Source organism: Pleurodeles waltl, chromosome 6 (genome assembly GCF_031143425.1).
Source record: "Pleurodeles waltl isolate 20211129_DDA chromosome 6, aPleWal1.hap1.20221129, whole genome shotgun sequence".
NCBI classification, from domain to species: domain Eukaryota; kingdom Metazoa; phylum Chordata; class Amphibia; order Caudata; family Salamandridae; genus Pleurodeles; species Pleurodeles waltl.
In genome coordinates, this window is record NC_090445.1 from 1,205,244,815 (window position 1) to 1,205,262,562 (window position 17,748).

The 17,748-nt window shown below is 48.4% G+C and overlaps 1 long non-coding RNA gene across 3 annotated transcripts in view; it reads left to right on the plus strand.

Annotated features, from left to right (window-relative positions):
• LOC138300756 (uncharacterized) overlaps positions 1-17,748 on the plus strand; it is a 409,302-nt gene that overhangs the window by 146,593 nt on the left and 244,961 nt on the right. For all 3 annotated transcript variants that reach the window (XR_011204999.1, XR_011204998.1, XR_011205000.1), the window contains one exon: positions 4,622-4,704. This is a non-coding gene — a long non-coding RNA (uncharacterized lncRNA). The remainder of the gene's footprint in view (positions 1-4,621; positions 4,705-17,748) is intronic.

Sequence of the window (17,748 nt, forward strand, 5' to 3'; positions counted from 1 at the left end):
GGACGGGTTTCTCCGTGTGTGTGTGTGTGTGTGTGTGTGTATATATATATATATATATATATATCGCACAAACCCACAGTATTTCCTCGGAGTGCGGACGCTACACTCCAGCGGTCCTGGATGAGCTCCGAGACGCCCGAATTCAATTATAGCGTGCACACCCTTCCAATACGAAGAGAACCAGGACACCTCCGTAAAAAGCCGCAACAAAGGCTTTTGCCGAAACGCGTTGGAGTTTTTGTTTGCTTAATTAAATATTGGATTTTCCATTTTTCGGCGGTGTCCTGGTTCTCTTCGTACTGGAAGGGTGTGCACGCTATATATATATATATATATATATATATATATATATATATATATATATATGGATATATATATGTGTGTGTGTATATATATATATATATAAATATATATATATTCACTGGAAAAAACAAAGGTTACAGGCACGTTATAGTTAGGAAATACAAGTTTAAAAAACATAGAAATTCACTTTAAAATCGAAAAGGTACAGGGATGTTATAATTAGGCTCACATTTTAAAATGACAAAATCGTGGAAATTCACCTGTTAGAGTTATCTAAAGTTCCTGTAACTGGTGCCCTATGGGAACTATAATTCATGCCCCAGCCATGCACAATTTTTTTGTCAGAAATTTGGCTGCAAATAATACATTGATATTATCAATGATGTTTTCAAAGATGTCATGAGTGCAGTAATTTTGGGGTAATCAGCCATGCGCAGTGGGCTTGGCCGCAGGGCCTGGCCTGCGGCCAACCACCTTAACCACCCAACCATGAGAGAGAGAGAGAAAGTGAGAGTTTGAGAGACAGCGATAAAGGCTTTGATGAATGATATACTTAGAATTAGATATTTCTGGAATTTTTTTAAAGAAAAATGTTTTTGACAATTAAAAAGGGTGAGATCAACTTTCAGTATGCAACGTAAATACTTATAGTTGAAGAGACACTAAAGGTGCGTATTTTCTAGCCCAGGACTATGGGCTCCACTTTGCTCTGTGGTTTGCCCCACCCACCATGATCATCACCAGTGCACCATTGGGCGCACTTAAGGTTGGTGATTTCCCTGCTGCGTGGGACGCGCAATTCCTAGCCCAGGACTAGGGACTCCAGTTTACTCTGGGGTTGGCCCCACCCACCAGGATCATCACCACTCGCCATCAGGCAAATTTAAGGTCAGCGATTTCCCCACTGCGCGGGACAGGCGTTTCCTATCCCATAACTACGGCTGCAGTTTGCTGTGCGTTTGGCCCCACCTACCAGGATCATCAGCGAGCCATCGGCGGCACACTTAAGGTTGGCGATTTCCTTTCTGCTCTGACACACACAGGCCGCACCCAAGGCAGGGCAGGGCCACCCCTCTTGGCTTTGACATTTTGACATTTTATGCTATTTTGTTTGTTTCAGTTTTTTGGCTTTGGGCAGCTTTTCTTATTTAGGTAATCAAGGTATTTTTATTGTTACATTTTTGTTTTAGTTTGTAGCAGTTCAGATGGGCAAAAGAAAGGCCCAACACGTGAAGGGAGTAGAAAAAAGTCACCAGTGAAACTATGTTACAGGTTCAATGGGGGCATTAGAAAAACAAATTTCAAACATAGAAGAATCTCTATCTGCTTGTCCTGGGGGAGTGATGGATAAACCTTTGCAGACGGGTGAGTTTCAGCATTCTAATCCTACCACAGGTCGAAGGTCAAATTTTGTTAGTAGAAACCAGCGTCCAAGATGCATTGGATAGTATAATTGTGTGCAACTCCGGTATGCAACCCCCCCCAAGTTTCCTAGAAATCCAGGTGATAGTTCCCTTTTTACCAATCATGATGCTGAGTTAGTTCAGTCAAAGCAGGTCCCCCTGAGCTTGAATACTAATTCAACTACTGTTAAACCTCAACAAAATAAAGCATCAGTAAAATGTTATTGTGGATGTAAATTCAGTAATGAAGGTGGTACAAACTCTGGACCCTTTTGTAGGGCCTTGAGAGTGAGATTAGATCAGGTGGAAGATTCTCTCCATGCCTGTTTGGAGCTTTTAAAGGAGGGTACGCTGCAACTCCTCTGCCTGTTACACAGAGTCTTGACAAGCTAGTAGGAGAAACTGCCTTACACCAAACAGCAGGCACTATAACTCAAGGAGAGATTATTAACTTAGACCCATCTGCTAATACTGCATATAATGATCTTTTTATGATAGAATGTACTAAGAAAGTGTCTGATAGAGACTTCTAGCTGCAGATTCCTTACCTTAGAATTTCCAGGCATCAGCTTGGAATCTGGAACTTTTGCTGAGCAATACTCTTGCATGCACTGTTGGGTGGCGTTCGGATGTGAGTGGCATCGTTGGAGCCGTCTGTGACATCATGGTTGCCTATAAAGGCACCATCCAGGTGCACATATTTCAGTTCTTTTCTTTCCGCGCCGGTTAAAGCATAGATCTGGAATCGAGCTACCCTCTATCTTTTTTGACAGGCCTTTTTTGACTTTTTTGTCAGCTATGTTTGTTGTCTATATGAAGGGTGACCTCTAGGAAGATGGGGTTTAAGCCGGTCGGCACCTGCCACCGCACCATGTCAGTGACAGACCCGCATAAGGAATGTCTCTGGTGTTTAGACCGAGACCATAACTCAGTTGTGTTACGACTGCCAGGTCATGGGTCTGAAAGCTTTAAGGGAACGGTCCCTGAAGCTGATGATGGCCCTGCAGTCGACATCTGCTGGTAGGACTCCTCTGAGGTTCTGGTCGAGGAGGAGGTTACTGGACCGCTCCAGGAGCCCCATGTCCTCTTCATTCCACTCAAGATCCTCCGGGCACTTCAGGGAAGAGGCACAAGAAGAAGTCCAAGTGAACTTCGACTTTACTTCGCCCGTCGGCTGACAAGGCAAGTCGGGAATGTCGAGCCGCCCCTTTTTTCCGGGAGTGACCCCCACTCAAATCAAAGAGTTTTACTAGGCCATGCATCTCATATTTGAGCAGGCTAACATCGCCAGCACGCCTTCGAGCCCCGTAGGGGGTGGCAGAGCCCCATCAGGTTCCACACCCGCAGCTTTAGCCTCAGTGCCGATGGGTCTCTTGGATCCGATATCGGATCTGGACCGACACCGAGTCCACACAGTCAGCCTCCTCCGACGTCGCTCCCAATGTTGATGCTCCCAGTGCCGCTGGCACCCATTGGTGGCGCAAGCCCCGTTCTAATACCCGATGATTCGGAGCAGGAACGGCATCCAGCGCCAATTCCAGCGCCGATGGCACCAACAGGTGCCAGATCATTGCTTGACCCTTATGATCAGCCAGACATTGGTGCGGAATGGGAGGGGTCTCAGGACCCTCTAGAGTCTCAGTTGGAGCACATGGACTGGTATGAGGAGATAGGAAAGGCCAGGGGCTGGACACCTCTCCAGATACTGGCATGCTCTCACCTCCTACAGTGGCTATGGAGGAGGGAGCTTTGTATGCTATGGTGGTGCATACGGCAGCTGAGGTCTTGAACCTAGATCTGCCTCTGGTGCCGGCCAAGACTAACCTACTGACTGAGGTGCTTCAGCTGGGGGTTTCCACATTGGAACCAATGTTACCCTTTAATGAAGCACTCACAGATGTCCTGCTGGGAACGTGGTCTAAACCCAGCACAGGGTTTCCTGTAAATAGGCCAATTGGCCACCATCATCGCCCAGCTCCAGGTGATCCTAGCTTCCTCACACAGCACTCCACCCCAGAGAGCTTGGTAGTCCAAGCCTCCACTTCCCATGGTGCCTTCCCTTCGGCTCCCCTGGATAGGGCTGGACAAGCTTGGGAAGAAGATGTTTTCTTCCTCCAGCCTGGCATTGAGGTCAGTAAACACCTTATGCCTATTGGGCCCGGTTTTCTCATACTTTATGGGATACGGCGACACAGGTGCTGCCTCAAGTCCTGGAGGGCGTGTGAAACACTCTCTCACAAGCAGTCAAAGATGGGAGGGATGCAGCCAAGTTTACTATTAGGTGTGGTTTGGACATGACTGACTCGCTGGGTAAAGTGATTTTATCGACAGTGGCCCTTCGTCACCATGCCTGGCGTTGTACATCTGGCTTTTCGGGGGACATGCCCTTCAATGGGTCCCACCTATTTGGTGAAAAGGCACACTTGGCGCTGGAGTGCTTCAAGGACTCTGGGCTATGGCCAAGTCCTTGGGCCTCTCGGCTACCCCTCGCCAACAGTCTGTCTTTCGCACCTTTAGAGGCTTCGGAAGCAGTGGGGTACCACGCCATCCACAGACCAGCCACTGTCCTCTGTCAGGTCAGCATCCTGTGTGGGGTTGAGGTCGTGGTACCTTCAGACCTAGAGGGTCTGGACCGAAGTCGCCCACCACCCAGCCCCCCTCCTCCACAACACCCAAGTCTTCCTAGCCTTCTGCAAGACCATACAAGACCAGTTGGAGGGAGGATTCAATTTCTTCCCTGTGGAGGGGCGCGTAGGTGATACGGTGGACTCAGAGACTTGTTAAGTGGGAGTATTTACTTTATTATAGAAGTTTAAGCAATGTGCAAGCAAAAGCAAATCAAATAATGAGATTTGGTAGGTTCACTCCACCGGACTTCTCTCTTTACTGGCGTTTTTCTACTTTGTCTTTTATAGGTGCTTCCTTGTTTGGCGTAGACTCATACGGACTCCCAGGTATACCGGAAAATAAGAAAACAAAGGAGTGGAAAAAGAAAAAGGTAAGTTGGGTGAAGGGACGTTTCTAATACACACAAAAATAGTAAGAAGCAGGGAAGAGAGGAAGAGAGAACTAGAGAGAGAGAGAGAGAGAGAGAGAGAGAGAGACCTCCGTGTATGAGTGGAATAGTAGGAACACGTGTGGTTGCCAAAACACTCCTAGTGAGTCCCCATAGATCCTGTGGGTTTTTAGTAGGTCTCCCTGATGGTTCCCCTCGAACTCCCTCCTCAAACCCTTCCTCTCCTTTCTCACTCCCCTACTCCCTGTACCCTGTTAGTTGTAATGAGTTACGGTGCCCTTGAAACAAGGACCGTACCTTGTTAAGCCACGTCCCTCTAGGGACGTGGCGGAAAGCGCTCGTTTCTCGGGCTGTAGTTGGCTCTGCAGGCTCCCTGCGGGTCCCGGTATTCTCTCTGCACACGGCCTTGTCGTCTCCTCCGATTCTCCGTCCCTCGCTCTCCCTTTCGTGGTCGTCTTCTCGCTCGGAGGACGCTGAGGGAAACTCCTCCTCTTCCGCTTGGAGTCCGTTCTCCATTTTCATGTCCGGGACCCGGAAATCCGAGTTCCGGGCGTCTGAAGGCGTTCCCACGTTGCCATGGGAACGCGATACTCCTCCGACCGGGGCACGGGGAAGACGCCAGTCGGAGGAGCTGATAGGTGAGGTGGAAGACACCCGCCTACAATCCCCCTCACTGGCGCTCCATAACATCGGACAAATGGGTCTTGCAGATCATACCAAAGGGCTGTTCCCTCCCCTTCCAGTCTTTCTCTCCCTCTATGCCTCAGTTAAAATAACAGCTGATGGAGGATCACGTAATCTTGCTCCGCAAAGAAGTTGCGGCTCTCTTAGCCAGTGGATCCATAGAAAGGGTCCCGATGTCAGAAGTAGGCAGTGGTTGTTATTCCCGCTACTTTCTGATACCCAAAAAGAACAAGGGTCTTCACCCTATTCTAGATTTGTGGTACTGTCGCGCCACTGCACACGGTACAAGCCGAACATTCGGCTCGGGCCACAACACGCGTTTCCCGGAGGCGGCGCGCCCCCAGTCTGCTGTGTGCTTTCAGAGGCCCCAAATTGGGCATGGGGCCTCGTTCTTTTGCAGTGCACTGCGTTTTCAGGCATTTCTGACCCCCACTCACCTGTTCTTTTCTTCTCTTTCTTCTTTTCTTGGACATCTGGTTGTGCATTCCTTTATGTTTTTCCCCCTCCCATGTTACCTTTTTCTTCCCAACATTCCTTGTTCCCTATTCTCTATGTTTCCTAGTCCATTCTGTTCTATGTACTTTTCCCTATCTAAGATGGTGTCCTTTTACTTCCTGTTGGTCGTTTCCTGTTTGTTGGTACTTAAGGGCTGTGATTCTTTCTCTCCTTGTGCTGCAACACTTTCTGTTTGGATGGAGTCTTCGCTCCTGCTTCCTCGTATTCCTGTGCAGGTTCTCGTCAGTTCAGAATGCTTTTTCTGTATTTGCTCTTGCTGATATCTCTTCTTTTTTGTTCCTGTTTTAGGAACATATCTTTGTTGAGGTTTTTTGCCCTTTTTAGTTTTTTTTTCCCTCTGGCGCTACTTCTGAGGGACACGGCCTGCTCTTGGCGTACCCATTGCCTGCAGCACCGTGGCTACCAGAAAGAGTTGCCCCTACTTGGGCCAAGGCCGAACATTCAAGAACAGGATCCACGCCACTCGCTCTGCGACCTCCAGGGTAAAGCAGCACGTAAGTCGTGACAGGCACGTCAATCTCTTCTTCAAAAATGAGAAATTCAGAATGCTCACTCTGGCTCAGGTCTTGTCTGCCCTAGACCAAGGAGACTGGATGGTAGCGTTGGACTTGTAGGATGCTTAATTTTCACATCCCCATCCTGCCTGCACACAGGCTTTACTTGCGGTTCAAGGTGGGCCACAAGCACTTTCAGTTTACTGTGCTCCCCTTCAGTCTCACCAGTGCCCCTCGGGTGTTCACCAAAGTGATGGTGGTGGTAGCAGCTTACCTGCGCAGGTTAGGTGTTTCAGTCTTCCCCTACCTTGATGACTGCCTGTTGAAGGCACCCACGCCCCGGGCTGTCGTCACCCACCTTCAGACTATGACAAACCTGCATTCGCTGGGTTTCACTATAAACATGCTGAAGCCACACCTGACTCCCTCTCAGATGCTCCCTTTCATCTGAGCTATTCTGGACACAGTGCAGTTTTGGGTTTATCCTCCCGAGCAGCGAGTCCAGGATATTCAGGTTATGATTCTGAGGTTTCGGCCTCTATCCTAGATTTCAGTGAGACAGACAGCATATGAGGGCTCTGCAGTGGGATCTGAAGTTCCAGTGGGCACAGCATAAGGGAAATCTTACCAACACGGTTCAGATCTCAGTGGGAACTGCAAAAGATTTGCAGTGGTGGTTAATGAACTTTGGGTCAGAGGCAGACTCTTCTCCCTTCACCAACCAGAGTTTACAGCAGCTGCAAACCTTTTGCTGCTGCAAACCTTTTACAATGAAAGGATAATAAACGTAGGACTCTTTCAACAGTGGGGAGAGCCTTGGTGCGATCTGTTCGCCTCCAAGAGAATGATCAGTCTCAGCATGTATTGCGCATTGGAGTTTCCAAGTTGCTACTCGCTCTACAACACTTTTCGTTGTGAGTGGAGTTCAGGTCTCCTTTACACCTTTCCACCCATACCACTTCTGCCCAGAGTTCTCAAGAAGATCAAGACTGGCCAGGCCCAAGTAATACTTGTAGCTCCGGACTGGGCACAGAGGGTCTAGTATCCTGAGCTTCTGAAAATGAAAATCAATCCTCCGATCAGGCTGCCCCTTCAGGAAGATCTTCTGTCACAGCAGCAGGGAAAGGGTCTCGACCCGAATCTGTCAACTCTGCGCCTTCATGCGTGGAGATTGAGTGACAACAGTTGACAGCCTTCGACCTTTCTACCGAAGTCTATAAAGTTATTCTAGCAGCCAGGTGTCCCTCCACTAAAATAGTATATGCCTGGAATTGTTTTCTAAATTATTGGACAGAAAGATCTATTGATCCTCTTTCTGCCTCTCTTGCTAACATTCTTCTCTTTACCTTATCCCTTGCCCAGCAGGGTTCTGCCTCGGGCACTCTCAAAGTTGATCTTTCTGTCTTATCGGCGTTCCTTCAGCTGCCTGATCAGCCTTCTTTATTCATATCAACTATTGTACATAGATTTCCCAAAGGGCATGTACATATGTTTCCACCTAGGCCCTTTGTTATGCCTCAGTGGGACTTGAATCTAGTTCTCACATTTCTCATGTATGCTCCTTTTGAGCCCTTACACAACTGTCCCCTCCGGCTGCTCACGATCAAGACAGCCTTCTTAGTGACAATAACATCTGCCAGGAGGGTGAGTGAGATGCAGGCTCTCTCATCTAAGCCAACGTATCTCACAATGTTTCCATTCAAGGTGGTACTCAGAACTCGTGCCTCTTTCCTCCCCAAGGTGGTGACCCCATTTCACCTGGGTAAAAACATCACCCTGCCCACCTTTGCTCCACCGCATCCCTCAAAAGAAGAGGAGCGACTCCACCTGCTGGACCCAAAAAGAACATTGTAGTTCTACCTTGACTGCACAAAAGAGTTCTTGGTGGATGACCAACTCTTTGTTGGGTAGGTGGGAGCAAAGAAGAGTCGAGCAGTGCAGAAACAAAACATTTTGCTCTGGGTCGTTGTAGGAAGTTGACTCTATATATACTATTTCAAAGTAAGAAATAGTATTCACAGAGTCCAAGGGTTCCCCTTAGAGGTAAGATAGTGGCAAAAAGAGATAATCTAATGCTCTATTTTGTGGTAGTGTGGTCGAGCAGTAGGCTTATCAGAGGGTAGTGTTAAGCATTTGTTGTACACACACAGGTAATAAATGAGGAACACACACTCAAAGACTTGCTCCAGGCCAATAGGTTTTTATATAGAAAAATATATTTTCTTAGTTTATTTTAAGAACCACAAGTTCAAGATTTACAAGTAATACTACAAATGAAAGGCATTTCACCCAGGTATTCTAGGAACTTTGAATAGTCACAATAGCATGTACAGTTTTGACAAAAATGGCAATAAGCTATTTTAAAAGTGGATACAGTGCAAGGATCAACAGTTCCTGGGGGAGGTAAGTAATTGTTAAGTTCACAGGTAAGTAAAACACATACAGGGTTCAAAGTTGGGTCCAAGGTAGCCCACTGTTGGGGGTTCAAGGCAACCCCAAAGTTACCACACCAGCAGCACAGGGCCGGTCAGGTGCAGAGGTCAAAGTGGTGCCCAAAACACATAGGCTTCAATGGAAATAGGGGTGCCCCGGGTCCAGTCTGCCAGCAGGTAAGTACCCGTGTCTTCGGAGGGCAGACCAGGGGGGTTTGTAGGGCATCGGGGGACACAAGCAGGCACAGAAAGTACACCCTCAGCGGCACAGGGGCGGCCGGGTGCAGAGTGCAAACAGGCTTCGCGTTTCTGATAGGAATCAATGGGGAGACCCGGGGGTCTCTTCAACGATGCAGGCGGGCACAGGGGGGGCTCCTTGGGGTAGCCACCACCTGGGCTAGGCAGAGGGTCGCCTGGGGGTCGCTCCTGCACTGGAGTTCGGTTCCTTCAGGTCCTGGGGGCTGCATGTACAGTGCTGGTTCCAGGTGTCGGGTTCCTTGTTACAGGCAGTCGCGGTCAGGGGGATCCTCTGGATTTCCTCTGCAGGCGTCGCTGTGGGGGCTCAGGGGGGTCAACTCTGGCTACTCACGGGCTCTCAGTCGCCAGGGAGTCCTCCCTGTAGTGTTAGTTTTCCGCAGGTCGAGCCGGGGACGTCGGGTGCAGAGTGGAAAGTCTCACGCTTCCGGCGGGAAACGTGTGGTCTTTAAAAGTTACTTCTTTGTTGCAGAAAGTTGCAGTTTCTTGAACAGGGCCGCTGTTCTCTGGAGCTTCTTGGTCCTTTAGATGCAGGGTTGTCCTCTGAGGCTTCAGAGGTCGCTGGACCCTGTTGGATGCGCTGCTGTTGCAGTTTTCTTCGAAGTAGGGAGACAGGCCGGTAGGGCTGGGGCAAAATCAGTTGTCGTCTCCGTCTTCACTGCAGGGCTTCAAGTTAGCAGTCCTTCTTCTTCTTTAGGTTGCAGGAATCTATCTTCCTCGGTTCTGAGAGCCCCTAAAGACTGAATTTAGGGGTGTGTTTAGGTCTGGCAGGGCAGTAGCCAATAGCTACTGTCCTTGAGAGTGGCTACACCCTCTTTGTGTCTCCTTCCTGTAGGGAGGGGGGCACATCCCTAATCTTATTGGGGGAATCCTCCATCTACAAGATGGAGGATTTCTAAAAGTAAGAGTCACCTCAGCTCAGGACACCTTAGGGGCTGTCCTGACAGGGGTGTGACTCCTCCTTGTTTTCCTCATTATCTCCTCCAGCCTTGCCGCCAAAAGTGGGGGCAGTGGCCGGAGGGACGGGCATCTCCACTAGCTTGGGTGCCCTGTGGCGCTGTAACAAAGGGGGTGAACCTTTGAGGCTCACCGCCAGGTGTTACACTTCCTGCAGGGGAGGGGAGAAGCACCTCCACCCAATACAGGCTTTGATCCTGGCCACAGAGTGACAAAGGCACTCTCCCCATGTGGCCAGCAACATGTCTGGTGTGTGGCAGGCTCGCAAAAACTAGTCAGCCCACACTGGAAGTCGGGTATTTTTACAGGGGGCATCTCTAAGATGCCTTCTGGGTGTATTTTACAATAAAATGCACACTGGCATCAGGGTGCATTTATTGTGCTGAGAAGTTTGATACCAAACTTCCCAGTTTTCAGTGTAGCCATTATGGTGCTGTGGAGTTCGTGTTTGACAAACTCCCAGACCATATACTCTTATGGCTACCCTGCACTTCCAATGTCTAAGGTTTTGCTTAAACACAGTAGGGGCATAGTGCTCATGCACATATGCCCTCGTCTGTGGTATAGTGCACCCTGCCTTAGGGCTGTAAGACCTGCTAGAGGGGTGACTTACCTATGCCACAGGCAGCGTGAGGTTGGCATGGCACTCTGAGGGGAGTGCCATGTCGACTTAGTCATTTTCTCCCCACCAGCACACACAAGCTGGCAAGCAGTGTGTATGTGCTGAGTGAGGGGTCCCCAGGGTGGCATAAGACATGCTGCAGCCCTTAGAGACCTTCCCTGGCATCAGGGCCCTTGGTACCAGGGGTACCAGTTACAAGGGACTTACATGGGTGCCATGGTTGTGCAATTGTGGAGACAAAGGTACAGTTTAGGGAAAGAACACTGGTGCTGGGGCGTGGTTAGCAGGGTCCCAGCACACTTTCAAATCATAACTTGGCATCAGCAAAGGCAAAAAGTCAGGGAGTAACCATGCCAAGGAGGCATTTCCTTAAACCCCCCACCACCACCACCCCAAACGAAAGAGGATGAGACTTACCTTTCCCAAGAGAGACTTCATTTTCTAAGTGGAAGAACCTGGAAAGGCCATCTGCATTGACATGGGCAGTCCCAGGTCTGTGTTCCTCTATAAAGTCCGTTCCCTGTAGGGTTATGGACCACCTCAACAGTTTAGGATTTTCACCTTTCATTTGCATTAGCCATCTGAGATGTCTGTGGTCAGTCTGAACTACAAAGTGAGTACCAAAGAGGTATGGTCTCAGCTTGTTCAGGGACCAGACCACAGCAAAGGCCTCCCTCTCAATGGCACTCCAATGCTGCCCCCTGGGGAGTAACCTCCTGCTAATGAAAGCAACAGGCTGGTCAAGGCCATCATCATTTGTTTGGGACAGAACTGCCCCTATCCCATGTTCAGAGGCATCAGTCTGCACAATGAACTGCTTGGAGTCATCTGGAGCTTTGAGAACTGGTGCTGTGCACATAGCTTGTTTCAGGGTGTCAAAGGACTGTTGGCATTCTACAGTCCAGTTTACCTTCTTGGGCATTTTCTTAGAGGTATGTTCTGTGAGGGGTGTCACTATGGATCCATATCCCTTCACAAACCTCCTATAGTAACCAGTCAAGCCAAGGAATGCCCTGACTTGAGTCTGGGATTTTGGAGCTACCCAGTCCAGAATATTCTGGATCTTGGGTTGGAGTGGCTGAACTTGGCCTCCACCTACAAGGTGTCCCAAGTAAACCACAGTACCCTGCCCTATCTGACATTTGGATGCCTTGATAGAGACGCCTGCTGCTTGCAGGGCCTGCAAAACCTTCTTCAGGTGGACCAGGTGATCCAGCCAGCTGGAACTAAAGATAGCAATAGCATCAAGATAAGCTGCACTAAAAGACTCAAAGCCAGCAAGGACTTGATTCACCAACCTTTGGAAGGTGGCAGGGGCATTCTTTAAGCCAAAGGGTATTATAGTAAACTGATACTGCCCATCAGGTATAGAGAATGCTGTCTTCTTTTGCTCCTGGTGCCATTGTTATTTGCCAGTACCCTGCTGTCAAAAGGTACTCAAGTATTTGGCAGCACCCAATTTATCAATTAACTCATCTGCCCTTGAAATGGGATGGGCATCTGTCTTGGTGACAGAATTAAGTCCTCTGTAGTCCACAAAAACCTCATCTCTCTCTCTTGCCAACTTTTGTGTGAGGTTTGGGGACTAAGACCACTGGGCTAGCCCAGGGACTGTCAGAGTGCTCATTGACTCCCAATTCCAGCATCTTGTGGACTTCCACTTTGATGCTTTCCTTAACTTGGTCAGACTGTCTAAAAAGTTTGTTTTTGACAGGCATGCTGTCTCCTGTGTCTACATCATGGGTACACAGGTGTGTCTGACCAGGAGTTAGGGAAAAGAGCTCAGCAAACTGTTGTGGGACTTTCCTATAGTCAGCTTGCTGTTGGCCAGAGAGGGTGTCTGAATAGATCACTCCATCTACCAAGCCATCTTTAGGGTCAGTGGAGAGGAGATCAGGGAGAGGTTCACTCTCAGCTTCCTGGTCCTCATCTGTAACCATTAACATGTTTACATCTGCCCTGTCATGAAAGAGTTTGAGGTGGTTCACATGGATCACCCTTTTGGGGGTCCTGTTAGTGCCTAGATCTACAAGGTAGGTGACCTGACTCTTTCTCTCTAGCACTGGGTAAGAGCCACTCCATCTGTCCTGAGGTGCCCTGGGAGCCACAGGCTCCACAACCCAGACTTTCTGCCCTGGCTGAAACTCAACCATAGCAGCCTTTTGGTCATACCACATCTTCTGGAGTTGTTGGCTGGCCTCAAGGTTTTTACTTGCCTTTTCCATGTACTCTTCCATCCTGGAACGTAGGCCTAGTACATAGTCCACTATATCTTGCTTTGGCTCATGAAGAGGTCTCTCCCAGCCTTCTTTCACAAGAGCTAGTGGTCCCCTTACAGGATGGACAAACAAAGGGGGAAAACCCTACTCCCTTCTGAGGCACCTCTCTGTAGGCAAAAAGCAGACATGGCAAGAGGACATCCCATCTCCTTTTGAGCTTTTCAGGAAGCCCCATGATCATGCCCTTCAATGTCTTGTTAAACCTTTCAACAAGACCATTGGTTTGTGGATGGTATGGTGTGATGAATTTGTAAGTCACCCCACACTCATTCCACATATGTTTCAGGTAAGGTGACATGAAGTTGGTACCTCTTTCAGAAACCACCTCCTTAGGAAATCCCACTCTAGTAAAGATACCAATGAGTGCTTTGGCTACTGCAGGGGCAGTAGTGGACCTAAGGGGAATTGTTTCAGGGTGCCTAGTAGCATGATCCACTACTACTAGGATATACTGATTTCCTGAGGCTGTGGGAGGTTCAAGTGGACCCACTATGTCCATTCCCACTCTTTCAAAGGGGACCCCCACCACTGGAAGTGGAATGAGGGGGGGCTTTGGATGGCCACCTGTCTTACCACTGGCTTGACAGGAGGCACAAAACTCCTTGACTTTCTGGGACATGTTGGGCCAATAGAAATGGTTGACTAACCTCTCCCATGTCTTGGTTTGTCCCAAATGCCCAGCAAGTGGAATGTCATGGGCTAAAGTCAGAATGAACTCCTTAAACTCCTGAGGCATACCACTCTCCTAGTGGCACCAGGTTTGGGATCTCTTGCCTCAGTGTAAAGGAGTCCATCTTCCCAATAGACCCTGTGTGTTCCCCTGACTTTTCCTTTTGTTTCCTCAGAAGCTTGCTGCCTAAGACCTTCAAGAGAGGGACAGGTTTCTTGCCCCTTACACAGGTGTTCCCTTGTGGGTCCCCCTGGGCCTAAAAGTTCATCCTGATAAGGTTCCAACTCCATGTGCTCAGTTCCCTCAGAGGGCAGAACTTCTTCCTGGGAAGAGAGGTTCTTTTTCTTTTGCTGTGTTGAAGCTGGTTCCCCAGTCTTCTTTCCTTTTCTCTTGGAGGGTTGGGCCATTATTCCAGACTCCAACACCTCTTTTTCACCCTGAGCCTTGCACTGTGCCCTTGTCTTGACACACACCAGTTCAGGGATACCCAGCATGGCTGCATGGGTTTTGAGTTCTACCTCAGCCCATGCTGAGGACTCCAGGTCATTTTCAAGCAAACAGTATACTGGAATAGCAGAGGAGACTACCATCTGTTTTAGGCCAGTGACCCCTCCCCATTCTAAAGTTACCATAGCTATGGGAAGTGCTTTAGTCTGATTGTCAGCGGTGGTGACTGGATAAGTTTGTCCAGTCAGGTATTGTCCTGGGGAAACCAGTTTGTCTGTCACCATTGTGACACTGGCACCTGTATCCCTCAGGGCTTCTACACTAGTCCCATTAATTAAGAGTTGCTGCCTGTATTTTTGCATATTAGAGGGCCAGGCAGCCAGTGTGGCTTAGTCCACCCCACCCTCAGAAACAAATGTAGTTTCAGTGTGAACCCTGATTTGCTCTGGGCACACTGTTGCTCCCACCTGGAGACTGGCTATTCCAGTGCTAACTGGAGTAGTAGTAGAAGTGGAACCTTTCTGGGGACAGGCCTTGTCTCCAGTTTGGTGTCTCTGCTGATTACAGCTACGACACCAGGCCTTTTTGGGATCAAAGTTTTTACCCTTGTACCCAAATGTGGATTGTGAAGAAGCTCTGGACCCTCCCTCTTGAGCAGGTTTTTGGGGCCCTGTAGAAGACTCTTTACTTTTACCCTTGGATGTCTCAACACTCTTCCCCTGGGGAGTCTTTGTGACCCCTTTCTTTTGGTCACCCCCTGTGGAAGTCTTGGTCACCCTAGTCTTGACCCAATGGTCTGCCTTCTTTCCCAATTCTTGGGGAGAAATTGGACCTAGGTCTACCAGATGCTGATGCAGTTTATCATTGAAACAATTACTTAAAAGGTGTTCTTTCATAAACAGATTGTACAGCCCATCATAGTCATTTACACCACTGCCATTAATCCAACCATCCAGTGTTTTGACTGAGAAGTCAACAAAATCATCCCAGGTCTGGTTCGAGGATTTTTGAGCCCCCCTGAACCTAATCCTGTACTCCTCAGTTGAGAATCCAAAGCCCTCAATCAGGGTAGCCTTTATGAGGTCATAGGATTCTGCATCTTTTCCAGAGAGTGTGAGGAGTCTATCCCTACACTTTCCAGTGAACATTTCCCAAAGGAGAGCACCCCAGTGAGATTTGTTTACTTTTCTGGTTGCACAAGCCCTCTCAAACGTTGTGAACCATTTGGTGATATCATCACCATCTTCATATTTTGTTACAATCCCTTTGGGGATTTGTAGCAAGTCAGTATTTTCTCTTACCCTATTTAAGTTGCTGCCACCACTGATGGGAGCTAAACCCATCTCTTGTCTTTCCCTTTCTATGGCTAGGAGATGTCTCTCCAAAGCCAATCTTTTGGCCATCCTGGCTAACAGGAGGTCATCTTCATTGAGGCTGCCCTCAATGCTTCCAGAGCTGTTGGACTCCCCTGTGGGAGAAGCAGCATCTCTGACTATCACTTGTGGAGTCAGGGTTGGAGGAACCCTGGTCTCCCTAACTAGGAGTGGAGGGGGGAAATTGCCCTCCACTTCACTAGCTTCATCCTCTGTAAGGTTGTTTTCAGAGGGGTTGTCTCTAGCAAACTCAGACAAGAGCTCCTGGAGCTGTACTTTGGTAGGGTTTGATCCAGTTTTTATCTTTTTGATTTTGCAGAGAGTCCTTAACTCTGACATCCTAAGATGCAGGTAAGGGGTGGGGTTGAGCTCCACCACCATCTCTTCTGCAGTAGACATTATTTCTCTAAAGTTGGGATGCTTTTTAAGAATCTAAAACTATCTCTAGAACTTAATCCAAACTTTTACCAAACTTTGAAACTCTAAAAGAAATGCTAACAGGGACTAACAAAAGGCCCTAGCAGGACTTTTAAAAGTTTAGAAAAATAGCTCAATAGGTCCCAGTGGTAATTCATCATTCTTAGTCATGTAGACAATGCTACAGCTGCTTCTCTGGTCCCAGTGGCAATTCATCATCTAAGTCCTCTAGACAGTGTTGCAGCTACTTCTCTGGTAACAGTGGTAATTCCTAGTCTTAGTCCTCTAGGAAGTGTTGCTAGCTGCTTCTCTAATCTTGTCTGTAATTCCTCATTCTAAGTCCTCTAGGCAGTGCTGCAGCTGTGCCTCTGTTCCAGGGGTAATTCCTAATTCTTATTCCCCTAGACAGTGATGCAGCTGCTTCTCTGGTCCTGTCTGTAATTCCTTATTCTAATTCCTCTAGTCCTCTAGGAAGTGCTGCTAGCTTTTTCTCTGATCCCGTCAGTAACTCCCCCATTCTAAGTACTCTAGGCAGCGCTGCAGCTGTGTCTATGTTCCAAGTGGTAATTCTTCATTCTTATTCCCCTAGACAGTGCTGCAGCTGCTTCTCTGGTCCCATTGTAACTCCTCCATTCTAAGTCCTTAAGGCAGTGCTGCAGCTGTGTCTCTATTTATACATCCACTATACTCTAAACAAAAACACATAGATAAACGGCATTGTCATTTACAAAGTCAATAGCTCTAACTCTAATAAATGTAAGTCCTATTGCATTGCAAATGCTTGTTTAAATTGTGCCCTTGGAGGTGGCTGTCCCCCGGGGCTGTGAGGAGGCCCGGCAGCCCCCCACATTGGTTAAAAATTGTGCTCCAGTGAAGGGGCGGTCCCCAGGGCTGTGGGGGAGGCGGGCTCCCCCCATATGTTTAAAAATTGTGCCCACGTGAGGTGGTTGTCTCCGGGGCTGCAGGAGACCCAAGTGCCCCCGCACCCTCACCACACACACACACAAATTTGTTTAAAAAATGTGCCCCGGGAATGGGATGGTCCACGGGCCTGCGGTTGGCCGGGTGCCCTCCGCACACACAGAGTTTAGTCCCAGGGGGCGGTGGTCCCTGGGGCTGCTGTGGGGGCAGGCTTCCCCCTTCCAAAATGTCAATGCCCCTTGGACCTGGCCCATCCAGGGGCTTCTTGAAACCAAGCACGGCATCCTGTGCTTGTTTTTTTCTAAATTTTTCCCACAAATGTGTGACATCAGTGCTAAATCGGAGCAACATTTTTTTTTAAAGTGTTTTTTTTTTTTTTTTGCCCTGGAAGGGTCCCTCTGGGACACCAGCATCAGAGCTAAGGAGTCAGTGATTTTAACCTGGCCTCTTATCTTATGTTTTTTTACTTTTTCTGTGAGACTCTGCTGACGCAGAGTCTCAATATGGCTGCCAACACTTTCTGGTTGAAGTGTTGGCAGCCAATAAGAGCTCTGCACAAGCTCATAATTATTTGTGAAGATGTTGCGACCTCAGATACAGATATAACTACTGAACTAATTTACAGTTACCAAATAACAAGAAGCGTAATCTCCATACTGAAAGCTACCTTTCTTTCTAAATTTGGTGTTATTCCATCCAGTGGTTCAGGCTGTAGTTGTGGTCAAAACTCCTATGGGAATTACCATGGGAAACGCACATTTTTTGACCCCCTTGTTTTCCTCGGTCCGCGCTTGATGGATCACCCCGAAATTTCCTATGCGCAACAAGAATCACCGGCAGACAAAAATTCAGTAAGGGGAAGTGGAGGTATACTTTATTAAAGTTTTAAATAAAAATAGCACCAAAAAGCACAAAGCACCAACCCTGGCCAACTAGAACGGGTAAGGGTAACATTTGAG